At 40.2% G+C, this 16,807-nt stretch overlaps 1 non-coding gene across 1 annotated transcript; it reads right to left on the bottom strand.

The window, feature by feature from the left end:
* Nucleotides 1–541: 541 nt before the first annotated feature.
* Nucleotides 542–648, bottom strand: LOC136215911 (small nucleolar RNA R71). Its single transcript, XR_010682914.1, has one exon. It is a non-coding gene; the product is annotated as a small nucleolar RNA R71 (small nucleolar RNA).
* Nucleotides 649–16,807: the final 16,159 nt, after the last annotated feature.

Here is a 16,807-nt window from a genome sequence, read left to right as displayed (position 1 = left end):
AAGGTAGTTTCGGTTCGTGCGAAATTTCAAGTTCATGCGCAGTTCTCGAAGTTCAGGCATTCCACCAAAACCGCTAGACCCAGAAATTGAAAAAACGGTTAAAAAGAACAAGAAAGACAAGAAAAACAAAAACAAGACTCCAATAAAAACTAGAGTTACTGAGCTAGAAATTATGGCCACACTTATGGATTATGCTAGGCCAGGAGTGGTCGGTGTAACGAACAGCATAGTTAGACCCCAAATAAATGCAAACCAATTTGAAATTAAGCCAGCATTGCTTAATATGTTGCAAAATAACGTAACATTTTACGGGTTACCTAACGAAAATCCTAACACCCATTTGACAAATTTCTTAGAAATTTGTGACACTTTTAAAATACCAAATGTGACTGTGGAAGCAATCAGCCTTCACCTTTTTCCTTTTACTTTGAAGGATCGAGCCAAAGAATGGTTAACTTCTATGCCAGCCGCAACATTTGAAACTTGGGAGCAATAAGCCCAAGCATTTTTATCAAAAAAATTTCCTTTAGCAAAAACCGCAAGAATCATAAAAGAGTTAACATCTTTTTCTCAAAATGATAATGAAACTCTTTATGAGGCTTGGGAACGTTTTAAAGAACTTCAACGTTTATGCCCACACCACCAACTGCCCACTGAACTTTTAATGCAATCATTTTATAATGGATTGAATCCTACAACTAGAGGTTCATTAGATGCTATGTCTGGAGGGTTATTCATGAAGAAAACGTCGGCCCAAGCAAGAGAACTTTTGGGGGAAATGGCAATCAACAGTAGTATGTGGCCCGCGGAACGTGGACACGTACCAGTGGCGAAACCATCATCCTCAACTACGTCATCAGTTAAAGGTATAGTGAATCTTGATCCAGTTGCGATGTTGCAAGCCCAATTTTCTGCCTTATCACACAAAATTGAATGGTTTATGGCACCGTGCGATCCTAATGGTAAGCCAATCCAAACGAATGTGGATTATGAAGGTATGAGCGAAATTGAACAGGTAAATTTTGTCCAAGGGCAAAACCAAACTAATAACCCTTATTCCAATACATATAATCCTGGATGGAGAAATCATCCTAACTTTAATTGGAGAGATAATAATAATAATGCCAATGCTAATCAAAATCAATCAAGAGATACGATTAGCACTTTATCTTCTAAAATCGATAAATTTATTGATGTTATGAGCGGAAAAATAAGTAATCACGATGATGGTTTTAAACGGATCGAGAATAAATTCGATCAGCTTATTAAAAACCAATCATCTAGCGTCCATAATTTGGAGGTTCAAATTGGACAACTTGCTAAATCAATTCCATCCCGCAAAGAGGGAAGTCTTCCCAGCCATACGGAAGAAAATCCGAAAAAGCATGTAAAGGTTATCACTCTTCGCTCTGGGAAAAATTACTTAGGTCCGGAAATGCCCGAAAATTCAACTTTACCAGGAACTGATTTACCAAAATCCAAAGAAGACACATTAAACCAAAAAGATACACCAATTGACTCGAGTACAAAAAAATTTGTACCCAAACCACATTTTCCACACAAAGTCCGAAATAAGGACTATGACAAACAACTTTTAACGTTTTTAGACAAACTTAAAAATTTGCATATTAATTTGACGTTTATGGATGCGATTACGCAAATTCCCAACTATGGTAAATTCCTAAAAGATTTAATTTCAAAGAAAATCTGTTGGGAAGGAATTTCATCCATTTCACTAACTGAAGATTGTAGTTCAATTGTGTCAAGTAATTTGCCCACTAAACTCAAGGATCCCGGATGTTTTACCATTCCGTGTAAGTTGGGAGATATTGAATTCCCAAGTTGTCTTTGTGATTTAGGAGTGATAGGGGCGTTTCGTCCCTATCTTTTAGCGTGATTTACGTCTAATTTGGGACTAAATAAATAAGTTTAATTACAAAAATAAAGTGTTTTAATAAAATAATGAAATAAAAATAAAATCCGTACTGTTGGTTAATTATCTCTATTTTTGATTGAATTTAGGAAATAAAACGTCAAGCTAACTCGGCTCTCGAGAGTTGTATTTGAGGTACGAGCAAGGAGCAAAAATCCACCGACATACGCGGGGCGTGGAACACTTAGTCAGAAATAATTGCTCAATCCGCACGTACCACGTGGGATTCAACAACTGATACGCGGGACGTACCCCAATCTACACGGGGCGTAGATGCAATGATAAGGCCCAATCATGAATGTCAGACTGCATGGTCTCCTAAGTCAACCATCGATACGCGATGCGTGTTTTAGGATACGCAGGGCGTAAATGGTGTATTTCGAGCTCTTTAAAGCCAGGAGCTCAAACACGCACGATGTATATCAATATACGCGGGCCGTGGTTGAGACAACAAGATTCGAATTAAGTCCACATACAGGAAATTATTGAAGGAATGGGTCATTACGCGGGACGTCTTCTACCCCACGCGAGGCGTGTCATGAGAAATCTGCAGAAAATCATGTTCATCCATGCTTGCACCTTATAAACTTACAATTTTACCCCTAGCTTGATGTGTATAAATAAGAGTGACTAGCACTCATTTAGTAAGCTTTGGATATACAAAAATTCTTGTTATAGATTAAGCTCTTGTTATATAGTTTGAGATTTTATTTTACATAGCAAAACTCTATCACCTTGAGAGCTTGTTCGTTGATTCCGGCATTCCGGCAAAGTTCTGTTCCATATCCGTTCACCAAGCTCGAGAGTTCCACCTCCAAGTCCTAAGAGACGGCCTTGAGTCCGGTTAGCTAGTTCCGAGGATGGATTCTTCCCTTTTCACTTGGTAATTAGCTTGTACTCTTCCTATGTACTAGGCTTGGTTGTATTCCATATTTACATTCTCCATATTTATAATTTATGATTCATAATCTCTTTTTCTATATATGTGTTGATGTTTGTTACTTGTTTTGATACTCGTAATTGATTATTGTGTAGGAGAACACGATTTCCGACGCCATTCGGGCTATCTTTAGGGATTCATATAGGTGTTGCCTCACCGGAAGTGACGCTCCGGAAACCGTAGGAATTGACAAACCACGAAACTTACGGGCCCTAATTTCTGATCCCAAGCATTAGACACGCCTTGACTAGGAACCACATAGTCTAAGTACTTCACGGGTCGGTTACACTACACGTAGTCATCATTGCAAGAGTAAATCATTAACCGTATATGTATTAGCAGTCATTGTTTGTCATATTTATAACTCATCGCCATCCATATTATTTCGTAGAGTTTTTGTTATATAAATTTGACTCGCCCGTAGTTAGGAGTAGTTTGTAGTTGTTCCCCGAATCAACTCAAAGTATTCACCGATTAGATAACGTATAAAACTGAGTCGTTTAATACTTGTAGTTATAAATCCCGTGGATTCGATACCCGATCTTAACCAGATTATTACTTGATACGACGGGGTACACTTGCCCCTAAGTAGTAGCATCTAGTAGAGATAGAGCATTTAGGAAGATCACATCCATAGTCGTAATGCACTTATCATAATATATATTTCGTAAGCTCTACCTAGGCGCCACTACGCATCAAGGAGCTAGCATAAACTTGATGCCATTATCAATTTTTAATAAGTTAGGCTTAGAGGAAGATATCAAACGTACCAATATGGTTTTGCAATTAGCGGACCAAACCACTAAAAGACCATATGGTATTATCGAGGATGTTTTAGTTAAAGTTGACAAATTTATTTTTCCCACCGATTTCGTTATATTAGATTTTGCTTATGATGTTAATTGTCCGCTAATCTTTGGTAGACCATTCATGAACACGGGACGTGCTCTAGTTGATGTGTCAGAAGAGAAAGCAGTTTTAAGAATAGGAGACGATAAGATCGAGTTTGATATGAACCAAGCAATGAAATATCCTATGGAGGATTTCTCTTGTATGAAACTTGATTTAGTTGAAGATTGTGTAAATGACATTGTTCAAAAAGAAGAAATAATAGAGCCTATAATGAGTGAAGAATTAGAAGATAAGGACCCAGAGCCTTTGATTCGAGAAGATGGACCAGTTTCGCCTTCAATTATAATTCCACCTAAATTAGAACTTAAAGAATTACCAAACCATTTGAGGTACGCTTTCTTAGGCGAAGGAGATTCTCTACCTATAACTATCTCTAGCAAACTAACACAGGTTCAAGAAGAAAAATTAAAAGATGTTGTTAGAAATAGAATAGGAAGTATGGGTTGGCAGATTTCAGACTTAAAAGGAATTAATCCTAGTATTGTAATGCACAGAATTCACTTAGAAGAAGATAAGCCACCTAAAGTGGATAGGCAAAGACGCTTAAATCTGAATATGAAAGAAGTAGTAAAAAACGAGATTACTAAACTTCTAGACAATGGAATCATTTATCCGATCTCGGATAGTGAATGGGTTAGTCCAATCCACTGTGTACCTAAAAAGGGAGGCATAACTGTTGTAAGGAATGACGAACCACCACCGGTTGGAGGGTTTGTATATATTATAGGAACCTTAATAAAGCAACTAGGAAAGACCATTTTCCTCTTCCGTTCATTGATCAAATGATCGAAAGGATAGCTGGTCATGCTTTTTATTGTTTTCTAGACGGTTACTCGGGATTCTTTCAAATATATATTTACCCGGATGACCAAGACAAAACAACCTTCACATGTCCTTACGGAACATTTACATATAGGAGAATGCCATTTGGTCTATGTAACAAACCATCAACATTTCAACGTTGTATGACTGTGATCTTTAATGATTTCATTGAAGATATCATGGAAGTTTTTATAGATGATTTTTCCGTTTATGGAGATTCTTTCGATTCATGCTTACAGAACTTGGATAAAGTTTTGTCTAGGTGTGAAGAAACAAATTTAGTATTAAACTGGGAAAAATGTCATTTCATGGTTGACGAGGGAATTGTTTTAGGACATAAAATATCTGAAAAGGGATTAGAAGTGGATAGAGCAAAAACTTCAGTAATAGAAAAATTACCCCCTCCAATTACTGTTAAGGGAATAAGGTCATTTTTAGGACATGCAGGTTTTTACAGGAGATTTATTAAAAACTTCTATGTAATTTCCAAACCACTTACTAATGTACTCATGAAAGATTCGACGTTTGATTTTAATGAAGATTGCATTAAAGCTTTCGAAACATTGAAAACAGCTTTAGTCAGTGCACCTATTATTGCTAAACCCGATTGGGATTTACCTTTTGAAATCATGTGTGATGCAAGTGACTTAGCCGTCGGATGTGTTTTAGGTCAAAGAAAGGATAAGAAACTTCATGTCATTTATTATGCAAGTCACACACTGTCTGGTGCACAATTAAACTACACCACAACCGAGAAGGAAATGTTAGCTGTAGTTTTTATTGAAACACCTTTACACATGATTTTCATTTGACAAAATTATTTAAGTAAAATTAAATATATTCTAAACACACTAAGTTTAAATGTTTTGATTTATTATACTAATGTGTTTGTTCAATGTTGAGTTAAAATTATTTATAAGTCATAAAGAGTAAAAGGCCAAAGCCCAATACGAAAGTCAAAGCCCAAGTCAAATAGATCAAGACAACTCTGCCCGCGTGTATGAAACGCTGTCGTTACGATCAAAACGCAACTCAGCAAGAGAATGATCTAGAAGACCTTCGTTGAACAACTTCGGAGTGAAGCCTCTGAGTTGAATTGATAAAGAGTACGAGACAGCAGCTGAGCAAGAACAACTTCCAGACAAAGTAATCCCACTTTGGGTAAAGTTCAGAAGACACAGAACGCTGTGTAGTTGACCTTACCATAAATGGAGAGACACTCTGCCGAGCTGACTTAAAGCTGCTCAACACTGACCGAGGACAGAAGATACTCAAATTTGATTGGCCGGGAGCTCTGAACAAGACTGAGTGACAACGACAGGAAGTCGTTTCCCTCCAACGGTTATTTTGAAATTCGAAATGACCGATGCCTCGGACGTCTCTATAAATAGAGCCCTTCAGTTGCTTCATTCGCAATAGAACTTGATCAAGCCATTACGCTGACCAAAATTCTACTCAAAGTTCTGCAAGAAAAAGCAAAGCATATTCTTACACCAAATTTCATATCTTTTGTGTAAAAGTCTAGAGTGATTATTCAATCATCTAAGGTGTCTTAGCAATTGTTGTTTAGGACAAATCTTTATCATTTCTAAAGATTAGAAAGGAGAGGCTGAGTACTCGGTTATAGTACTCAGTGTGAGATTAGGAGTGAGTAGAGGTATAGAGGAAGGTACTCTTGTTATACTCAGCTTCTAATTTGTAAAAGGTTTGATGCTCTACCGTTAAAGAGCTAAATAGAGAATTCGAAATCTCGGAACGTGTTCTAGGGACAGGACGTAGGCTTGGAGGACGAACCTGGATAAATCTACTGAGTAATATCTTTCTAACCTTAAACTCCTTAATATATATATTGCTTGCTTAATCAAAACTGACCAAGTAAAGAGGTCAAGCTGAGTTGTGTGCATTGAGTGTCTGAGTTTAGGAATAGACTCAAAGTGCTTTCTCCTGAATCAACGAAAGAAGCTGACTTAGTCACCAGTTGACTAAGCTAGTGTCTTATTTACTCAGCGCGCTGTGTAATCCTTTTTCAAAGAAAAAGAAGTCAGCCTTAACGTATTAAAATTTTGAATAGTTCCTATCCCCCCCCTTGGAACTAACTTGTTACGTTATAAGGGACCAACAAGTGGTATCAGAGCTCGAAAGCTCACTGATAAAGGTTTAACTACCTAGAGCTGAGGCCAAATGGATAGAGGATGATCTCAAGAAGCTACAGAATCACGCTTCGGCTATAAATATGCTTCACTGTGCCTTGATGCTGCAGAATATAATAAGATATCAGGTTGTGAGTCGGCGCAAGAGATCTGGAAGAAGCTGGAAGTCACCTACGAAGGAACCAACAAGGTGAAGGAGTCCAAGGTGAACTAGCAGATGAGACTATATGAGCTGTTCGAAATGAACGATGATGAAGGAATATCTGACATGAATGCAAGGTTTACAAACATCATCAACGAGCTCAAGAGACTTGGGAAGATCTTCACCGAGGAAGAACAAGTCAAGAAGATTCTTAAGAGTCCTCCTAAAAACTAGCAAGCAAAGAAGACAGCTGTTGAGGAAGCTCAAGACTTAACCACCTATAAATATAATGAACTCATCGGCTTACTGCTGACCCATGAGATCTCGATGAAGAATTTTGAGGTGAAGGAAAAGTCTGAAGACAAGAAGCAAAAGTCTCTTGTCATGAAAGCTGACTCCACTGATGGGAGCTCAACAGATGATGAGGAGATGGCTATGTTCACCAGGAAGATGAAAAGGCTATTCAAAAAGAATGACAAATATTCTAAGAAGCCTTACAGAAAGTTTGATAAGTATAAAGCTGAGTCCAGCGACAGCAAATACAAGAAGGACAATTCAAAGCCGATTACATGCTTTGAATGTCATCAAACTGGCCATATTAAGTCAAGCTGACCCACACTGAGGAAAGAAAGGAATAACGGCAAAAAGGCAATGGTGGCAACATGGAGCGACAGTGATGAGTCTTCATCATCAGAAGCTGATGCCACTGAGTCAGCAAAGATCTGTTTTATGGCTGACGAACTTGCTGAGCCATGCATCTCTGAGCATGCTGACCCCTCCATTGCATCGGACGATGAGGAGCAATCAAATGAGGTAATATCACTTCCCCAGCTCAGAAATGAAATGGTTAATGCCCTGAGTGACCTCTACACACTTGTCAAAAAGTGTAATAAGAAAATTAGAGCACTCAGCAGGCGATGTGACGAGGTTGAGGAGGTCAAACTGAGTGACCTTCGATATCTTCTTCAGGACAACTCAGATTTGCATAGTAACATCGGAATTATGCAAAAGTTTGTCTCTGAGGTCCAATCAGATTCCAAGAAACTGAGAAAGGATGTCACATCCATTCAGAACCAACTAAAGGTTCAAAACAAAAGAAATATTCCTCTGAATGCTCAGTACCGAAGTATTGGTCAGCAGAGATGGAATCCCCAACGGAATGTCCAGTGTGACTTTTGTGGGAAGAAAGGACACGCCACTAAGGTGTGCTGGCACGCTCAGCACTGGGGTGCTGACCAGTCAGTGAAAAATCCTAAACGGAAGGTCAGTTGTGACTTCTGTGGAAAGAATGGCCATACTGTCCAAGTATGCCGCCATAAAATAAAATATGATGCTTTACCTGTTGAACCTAACAAGCAAGGACCCAAAAAGAATTGGGTACCTAAAAGTAACTAGTTACATTGCAGGTAAGCCTGGGATGTGCCGAGAAGTCAAAGATGTGGTATATTGACAGCGCATGCTCAAGGCATATGACTGGTGATGAAACTCAGTTCATCACATTCGAGCGTAAACGAGGAGGAAGTGTAAGTTTTGGAGACAACAAAAAGGGTAAGATAGTAGAGTCAGGAACCATTGGAGGTAATCCTACTATTGAGTCAGTCTCCCTAGTCAGCGGACTCAAATATAACTTACTCAGCGTAGCTCAGCTATGTGATAATGGAAGAAAAATTATATTTGATGACACTGGATGTAAAATATTCGAGGGTAAAACTAATGAGTTAATTTTAACTGCCCCTCGCATGGATAATGTCTTCATGCTGAGCTTGGAGAAAAAGTTTTCAAAAACTGTATGCTTAGTTTCAAAGGAAGAAAATTCCTTGCTATGGCACAGGAGACTTGGTCATGTAAGCATGGACCTCCTGGCCAAATTAGCAAGAAAGCAATTGGTTGAGGGACTGCCAGAACTTAAATTTGAAAAAGATCAATTATGCCACACTTGCCAAGCTGGAAAAAAAACCAAACAATCTTTTCATAGTAAAAATGTTGTCTCAACTAAGCGTCTGATAGAGTTACTACACTTGGATCTCTTCGGTCCAGTCCAACCGCTGAGTCTGGGTGGAAGAAGATTTTCCTTGGTCATTGTAGATGACTTTTCTCGGTACACTTGGGTCATCTTGCTGAGTAGCAAGGATGAGACCTTTGAGACATTTTCAAATTTGGTTAGAAAACTTGAAAATGACAAAGACCTAAAATTGGCTCACATCCGAAGTGATAATGGTGGAGAATTCAAAAACCAACAGTTTGTTGAATTCTGTGAAGCCAGCGACATTGACCATAATTTTTCTGCTCCTATGACGCCTCAACAAAATGGGGTTGTTGAAAGGAAGAACAGAACCTTGGTTGAAATAGCCAGGACAATGCTGAGTGAGCATAGGCTTCCAAAGTACTTTTGGAGAGAAGCTGTTAACACAGCGTGCTATATTCTTAATAGGGCTCTTGTTAGACCTATACTAAAGAAAACCCCCTACGAGCTTTGGAAAGGACGAAAGCCCAACATTGGATACTTTCATGCCTTTGGCTGTAAATTTTTTATTTTAAACACCAAAGATAGCCTAGCTAAATTTGACTCAAAAGCTGATGAAGCTATCTTTTTAGGCTACTCAACAAACAGCAAAGCATACAGAGTTTTTAATAAACGAACTCAAGTTTTAGAAGAGTCAGTACATGTTGAGTTCGACGAAACAAACCCTGCAGGAAGATATCTGCCGCTGACCGAGGATGATCCACACTCAGTACCCGCTGATCAAGATACAGCCGCTGAGTCATTCCCTCAAGGGCTGACCAAAGGTAAAAGTGAACCAAATATTGTTTTCACTGACCAGTCTTCACCTGCAGAGATTGTTGAAACACAGACAGCACAAGACATAAATCTACCAAAGGAGATAAGGATACCAAGAGGACACTCAAAGAGTGCTATTCTTGATGCCACTGAGAATACCCTGATGACAAGAAACCAACTCAGGAGATACCTCAGTAACGTAGCCTTCGTCTCAGTTCAGGAGCCTAAGAACTTCACTGATGATGAGGAAGATGAATTCTGGATGAGCGCAATGCAAGAGGAACTTGACCAATTCAGAAGAAACGATGTATGGGAGCTAGTGCCACATCCAAGGAGTCAGAGGACCATTGGAACAAGATGGGTCTTCCGCAACAAGCTGGATAAGCAAGGAAATGTAGTCAGGAACAAAGCAAGGCTTGTAGCTCAGGGCTACAGTCAGCAAGAAGGTATTGACTACGGTGAGACCTTTGCCCCAGTGGCAAGGCTAGAGGCTATTAGAATTTTATGCGCTTATGCAAGCTATATGAACTTTAAACTATTTCAAATGGATGTTAAGAGTGCATTCCTTAATGGAGTTATAAACGGGGAAGTTTATGTTAATCAACCTCCAGGGTTTGAGGATCCTAAATTCCCAAACCACGTTTATAAACTCAAAAAGGCTCTGTACGGCCTCAAGCAAGCACCACGTGCTTGGTATGAGAGGCTGACCAGTTTCCTGCTGACTAGAAACTATGTCAGGGGCAAAGCTGATACAACCTTATTCATTAAGAGAAAGGGTAAAGATACCCTGCTGGCTCAAATATATGTTGATAATATTATTTTCGGTGCTACTAATGAGTCAATGTGCAAGGAATTTAGCAAGCAAATGCAGACTGAGTTTGAAATGTCTATGATGGGAGAACTCAACTTCTTCCTTGGACTTCAAATCAAACAAGGGAAAAATGGCATCTTCATCAGTCAAGCTAAATATGCCAAGGAGATATTGAAGAAATATGATCTTGAAAATTGCAAGCCAATATCCACTCCTATGGGCACTGACACTATCCTCTACGCTGATGAGAATGGTAAGTCGGTAGACAGCAAATTGTATCGAGGTATGATAGGCTCTCTACTTTACTTAACAGCAAGTAGACCGGACATTCAGTTCTCAGTATGCTACTGTGCTAGATATCAATCTAACCCTAAGGAATCTCATCACATAGCTGTAAAAAGAATCCTTAGATATTTGCAAAGCTCAGTGAACACAGGTTTATGGTATCCCAACATTCATGGCTTTACACTCGTTGGATACACTGACGCTGACTATGGACGAGACAAGCTAGAACGGAAAAGCACCTCTGGAGGATGTCATTTCTTAGAAAGTTGTCTTGTATCCTGGTTCAGTAAGAAGCAGGAGTCAGTAGCATTGTCTACCACTGAAGCTGAGTACATTGCTGCTGGACACTGTGTTGCTCAAGTCCTATGGATTAAGAAACAGCTTGATGACTATGGTGTTCAAACAAAGACAATTGAGGTCAAATGCGACAGCAAAAGTGCAATTGATCTATCAAAGAACCCAATTCAACATAGCAGGATGAAGCATGTCAGTGATAGGGGTCAAAAACCCCTATCTTTGGGTACGGTTTTAGGACGGTTCTTAGGTTTATTTGGCTAATAAGCGAGCAATTCTCGCATTTAAATGCTTTTGTGTGAGTTGGTTAGAAATTGGAAGCATTCTATTTACTTTTCATCGTTTAGGCTCGTTTTGTGATCAATTTAGGCAAATACGGCCGAAATAACACGCATAATAGAATTCCGTTATCTTTTGAAGCTAATTGGTCCGTCAAAAGTCACACCAAACGAAGCGTTTGCTCAAAATAAGCGATTGACGGATCAATTCGGCTTTTGGACTAATGTTTTCTGGAGTTTTTATGCGTGTGCAGGTGTAAGTTCAGACGAAAAAGGGTTTGGAAGTCATCCGGTACGGATCGAGAGCGCTTCGGACGAAAACGCTCGGCGAGCAGGGTCCCCCGGGCCATTTCTGCTCGCCGAGCAGGCCGCCAGAGGCCTGCTCGCCGAGCAGGGCGCCAGGCGCCTGCTCGGCGAGCAGAAGCCTGCTCGCCGAGCAGGCCACCAGGCGCCTGCTCGGCGAGCAGGGGCTGCTCGTCGCAATCCTGCTCGGCGAGCAGCCTTTTCTGCTCGGCGAGCAGACCTGCGGGAATTGGTCAAAAAGACCAATTCCGCCCCCACAAAGCCACGTTCGGCCCCACGTCTTCCTACACCAACAAGGACACGAAATTAGGTCAAAACGAGGCCCGAGACGCGGCTATAAATAGGAATTTCCAATTGTAAATTAAATATCTTTTGTTTTTGTAATTTTCTTATCTTCCACCTCGATAAATCCTCTCCACCTCCTCCAAAAACTTTCAAACCTCCATTGAAGACGCCTCCAAAGCTCCATTCACCGAGGATTGCTCGAGCTCCATCCTTAAGTCCTAGGAAGACGCCTGCATTGGTTGACAGGTTCCCTGAAAGGGATTTTTCTTCTTTTATAACTTGTTTATCCTATGATACATGCTATGAATCTTAGGCTTATTGTAACTTCGTGACAATGTTCTCCATCTTTGATTAATATAATAGTTTTGTTTCTTCAATTGTTTTAATGCTTTGAATCTTTGTCTTACGCTTTGTTTGATTGGTTTAACTCATTCGATAATCCCAAAATCAAGTTGGCACATATTGCGAGCTGAATCTGACCTAGTCAGTGCCTATAGGATTGACGATCCTATAGAAGATTAAGCCCAAATTACTGAGCCTTAGAGCTAGTTTCGGCCTTACAAGGGAATCACGAACTAGGAACTTTAGGAGGATAGGTCGGGTTAATCGCCTCGAACACAAGTGACTTAGATTTTAATTCGATTGTTTAAACAATCTATTTCCATTATCATCGTATCCCTCCATGATCCTTTAGATGATTACATTGACAAAAGATCACTTAGGAGTAGTTTAACTTAATTAGGGGTAGAGTAATTTAGTTAGGGTTAGAATAACTTAGTCAGAATTAGATAATCTAGTTAGGATTAGTGCAAACCAACCTAGGAGTAGATTAATTAAACAAAACCAACTCAAACCCCTTAAGCCTAGATAACATCCGAGACTTAGTAATTCGGTACTTGCAGAAATAAATCCTGTGGACGATAACCTGGACTTAAACCCAGAAATTTATTACTTGATAACGACGGGGTACACTTATCCCTCAGATCGGGTTCTTCGCAAGAATCCGCATCAAGTTTTTGGCGCCGTTGCCGGGGATTTATTTCTTCTGCAATATCGAACCAAAGGTCAACTTGTTAGTTCAGGCATTCTTTGTGAATACTTTCCTTGTTAATATCATTCATATTTGTATAGATATATATACTTGTTGATATACTATTACTTAAATTGGATCGTTCTTCCAGCAATTATGGACAACAGAGCATCAAACCCGTCCATGAACGATCTCAACATAAAAATGGACTTCCTGGTGGCTTCATACAACCAAAATAACCAACCAAGGATACCATTCTGCGAGAGATGCGGCCAGAATCACCCCGGTAGGGTATGCCACATCAACTATTACGTACCTAGAGGTGAGAATGTAAGTTATTTGGGTAATCATCAAAGGTATAATTCTGAACCCTCAACTTACAACTACTACGATCAGGAGCATACACGATACCCACCGGTGCCCTACGTGGCACCTATGGATACCCTTCTATGTCCTCATTCTAACTCTGATTTTTATGGCAGGCAAACAGGGTACTCAGAAGGAATAATGACTCTCCTAAAGGAGATATCCGTCCGACTGGCAGCCAACGAGGAGGCATGCAGGACCCTGAGTGACCAACTCGCCACAATCAGACAAGAAGAAAGGGAATGCCATGAGGCGTTCCTCTTGCAAGAAGAGGCGGCTCAAACCATTGCCCTAAGGAGCGGCAAGGAAGTGGATACACTCGTGGCATCTCCATCGCAAATACCTCTGTCACCTCAGGTAAGTAGGGAACCGGAAGTGGTAAGCAACCCCGGTCCCGCATCTGAAACTTCAGCCTCTGAAAAAGCTGTAGAAAAAGTGGTTAGGCCTTATACACCAAAACTGCCATTCCCTCAGAAGCAGAAAAAGGCCAACCTAGATAAGAAATTTGCCCGGTTCTCAGAAATCCTTAGTAGATTAGAAATAAACATTCCATTAATGGAAGAACTAGAGGAGATGCCGAACTATGCAAAATTTCTTAAAGACATGTTGTCGAAAAAGAAAAAGTTTGGGGAAAACGAGATAGTGGCTTTAATAGAACAATGCTCGGCCATAATCACCCATAAATTACCCCCCAAGCTTAAAGATCAAGGGAGCTTTACCATCCCGTGTAGGATAGGGAACATGCACATAGATAGGGCATTATGTGATTTAGGAGCAAGTATTAATCTTATGCCTCTATCAATTTTCAGGAAATTGGGGCTCGGAGAACCTAAACCAACAAACATGACACTGCAACTAGCGGATCGGTCAATTGCACGGCCTAGAGGCATAGTTGAAGATGTGCTTGTAAAGGTGGACAAACTGATCTTCCCAGTCGATTTTGTGGTCCTCGACATGGAAGAAGATGACTCCGTCCCCATTCTCCTCGGGAGACCGTTTCTTGCAACCGGTAGGACACTAATAGACGTCTATGGAGGTAAATTGGTCCTAAGGGTGCAGGACGAAGAGGTAACATTTAACGTTTATGAATCTATGAAATTTCCTCAAGAACGCTCCAAAAGTTGTAACTTTGTGGATGCACTTATAGATAAATGTGTTGAGGAAGTTGATCTCGATATAAGAAATGCCTCTTTAAAACTCGGTCTAGGTGGTGAGACATGTGAAAACTCAAGTGAGCCATTTGAAGATCTCCCACCTGAAAAATGTTATTGGGTTAAGGGTAGAAAAGAGGACCTTGATCGTGAGATCAAACCTAAACCTAAGACCTCGTTGGAGGAACCTCCAAAATTAGAGCTTAAACCCTTGCCCAACAACCTGAAATATGTTTTTCTTCAACCTCCCACAGATTTACCCGTTATTATTTCTTCTTTGTTGACAGTTGAACAGGAAGAAAAATTGGTGGAGGTGCTGATGGAACATAAAGGAGCCTTTGGATGGTCAATCCACGACATCAAAGGTATCGACCACAAAATCTGCACACATAGAATTTTTCTTGAGGAGGAGATCAAGCCATCTGCCCAACCTTAACGACGGCTCAACCCTAACATGAAAGAGGTGGTAAAAGTCGAGGTTATAAAACTCCTCGACGCAGGTATCATCTTTCCAATTTCTGATAGTCAATGGGTAAGCCCGGTTCAATGTGTGCCCAAAAAAGGGGGAACAACAGTAATGGAAAATGAAAAAGGAGAATTAATCCCAACTAGAAAGGTTACGGGTTGGCGTGTATGCATAGATTATAGGAAATTAAACGAGGCCACCCGTAAAGACCACTTTCCCTTACCATTTATTGATCAAATGTTGGAACGATTGGCAGGGCACGAATTTTTCTGCACTTTAGATGGGCTATCTGGCTATATGCAAATCCCTGTGGACCCTTTGGATCAAGAGAAAACAACATTCACTTGCCCCTATGGGACTTTTGCATATAGACGGATGCCTTTCGGATTATGTAATGCCCCTGCCACGTTCCAACATTGTATGATGGCTATGTTTTCTGACATGGTCGAGGAGTTCCTAGAAATTTTCATGGATGATTTTAATGTTGTAGGACCTACTTTCGACCAATGTCTTGAAAACTTGGACCGAGTCTTAGAACGTTGTGAAGACAAGAACTTGGCATTTAATTGGGAAAAGTGCCAGTTCATGGTCCAAAACTGCATAGTATTAGGACACAAGGTGTCGGGGAAGGGGATCGAGGTCGATCCGGCAAAAATTGAGGTGATTGAAAAACTGCCACCTCCTACTAATGTGAAATTAGTTAGGAGCTTTTTAGGACACGCGGGGTTTTATAGACGATTTATAAAAGACTTTTCAAAAATCACTAAACCCCTCACTCAATTATTGCTAAAAGATGCTGATTTTAATTTCAATGAAGAATGTATGCTTGCATTTAAATTGCTGAAAAAGAAATTAATTGAAGCACCCATTATGGTAAGCCCGGATTGGTCCCTTCCCTTTGAGTTAATGTGCGATGCTAGTGATCTGGCTGTAGGAGCCTGTCTTGGGCAGAGGGTGGATAAACTTTTTCGCCCAATTTTCTATGCTAGCAAAACCTTAAATGATGCACAACAGAATTATTCAATAACTGAAAAGGAATTGCTAGCCGTAGTATTTGCCTTTGACAAATTCAGATCTTATTTGGTGTTATCTAAGGTAATTGTTTTTACTGACCATGCAGCCCTGAGATATCTGATGAGCAAACAGGATGCAAAACCTAGGCTGATCCGTTGGATCTTACTACTCCAAGAATTTGACATCGAGATCAGAGACAAGAAAGGGGTAGAAAACGTGATAGCGGACCATCTATCCAGGTTAGAGTCAGATCAGCAATCCTTAGAGCATAGGGCAATAAAGGAAGTATTCCCGGATGAAACACTATATTCGGTAAAAACTCTCCCCTGGTTTGCAGACATCGCGAACTACAAAGTCGGTAACATTCTTCCTCTTGATTTAGATGCAAATAAAAGACGTAAGTTTTTGTTTGAAAGCAAACAATATTTTTGGGAAGAGCCCTATTTATTTCGATTCTGCACTGATGGCATGATTAGGAGATGTATACCTGAGGAAGAGGTAGAGTCAGTGATTAACATGTGCCACTCTAGGGAACCAGGCGGCCACTTCGGGCCAGATAGGACAGTGGCTAAAATTCTCCAAAGTGGACTTTGGTGGCCACAAATGCATAGTGATATCAATAATTATATTAAATATTGTGATGCATGTCAGAGAGTAGGGAATATTTCTAGGAGAAATGAAATGCTTCAACAAGGCATACTCGTTTGTGAGCTATTTGACGTTTGGGGCATAGACTTTATGGGACCTTTCCCTATGTCACACACCAACCAATACATTCTTGTTGCGGTTGATTATGTCTCTAAATGGGTAGAGGCCGAAGCCCTACCCACAAACGATGCTCGAGTA

This window comes from Euphorbia lathyris, chromosome 1 (genome assembly GCF_963576675.1).
Source record: "Euphorbia lathyris chromosome 1, ddEupLath1.1, whole genome shotgun sequence".
Taxonomy (NCBI): Eukaryota; Viridiplantae; Streptophyta; class Magnoliopsida; order Malpighiales; family Euphorbiaceae; genus Euphorbia; species Euphorbia lathyris.
This window is presented reverse-complemented; position numbering and strand designations above follow the sequence as displayed.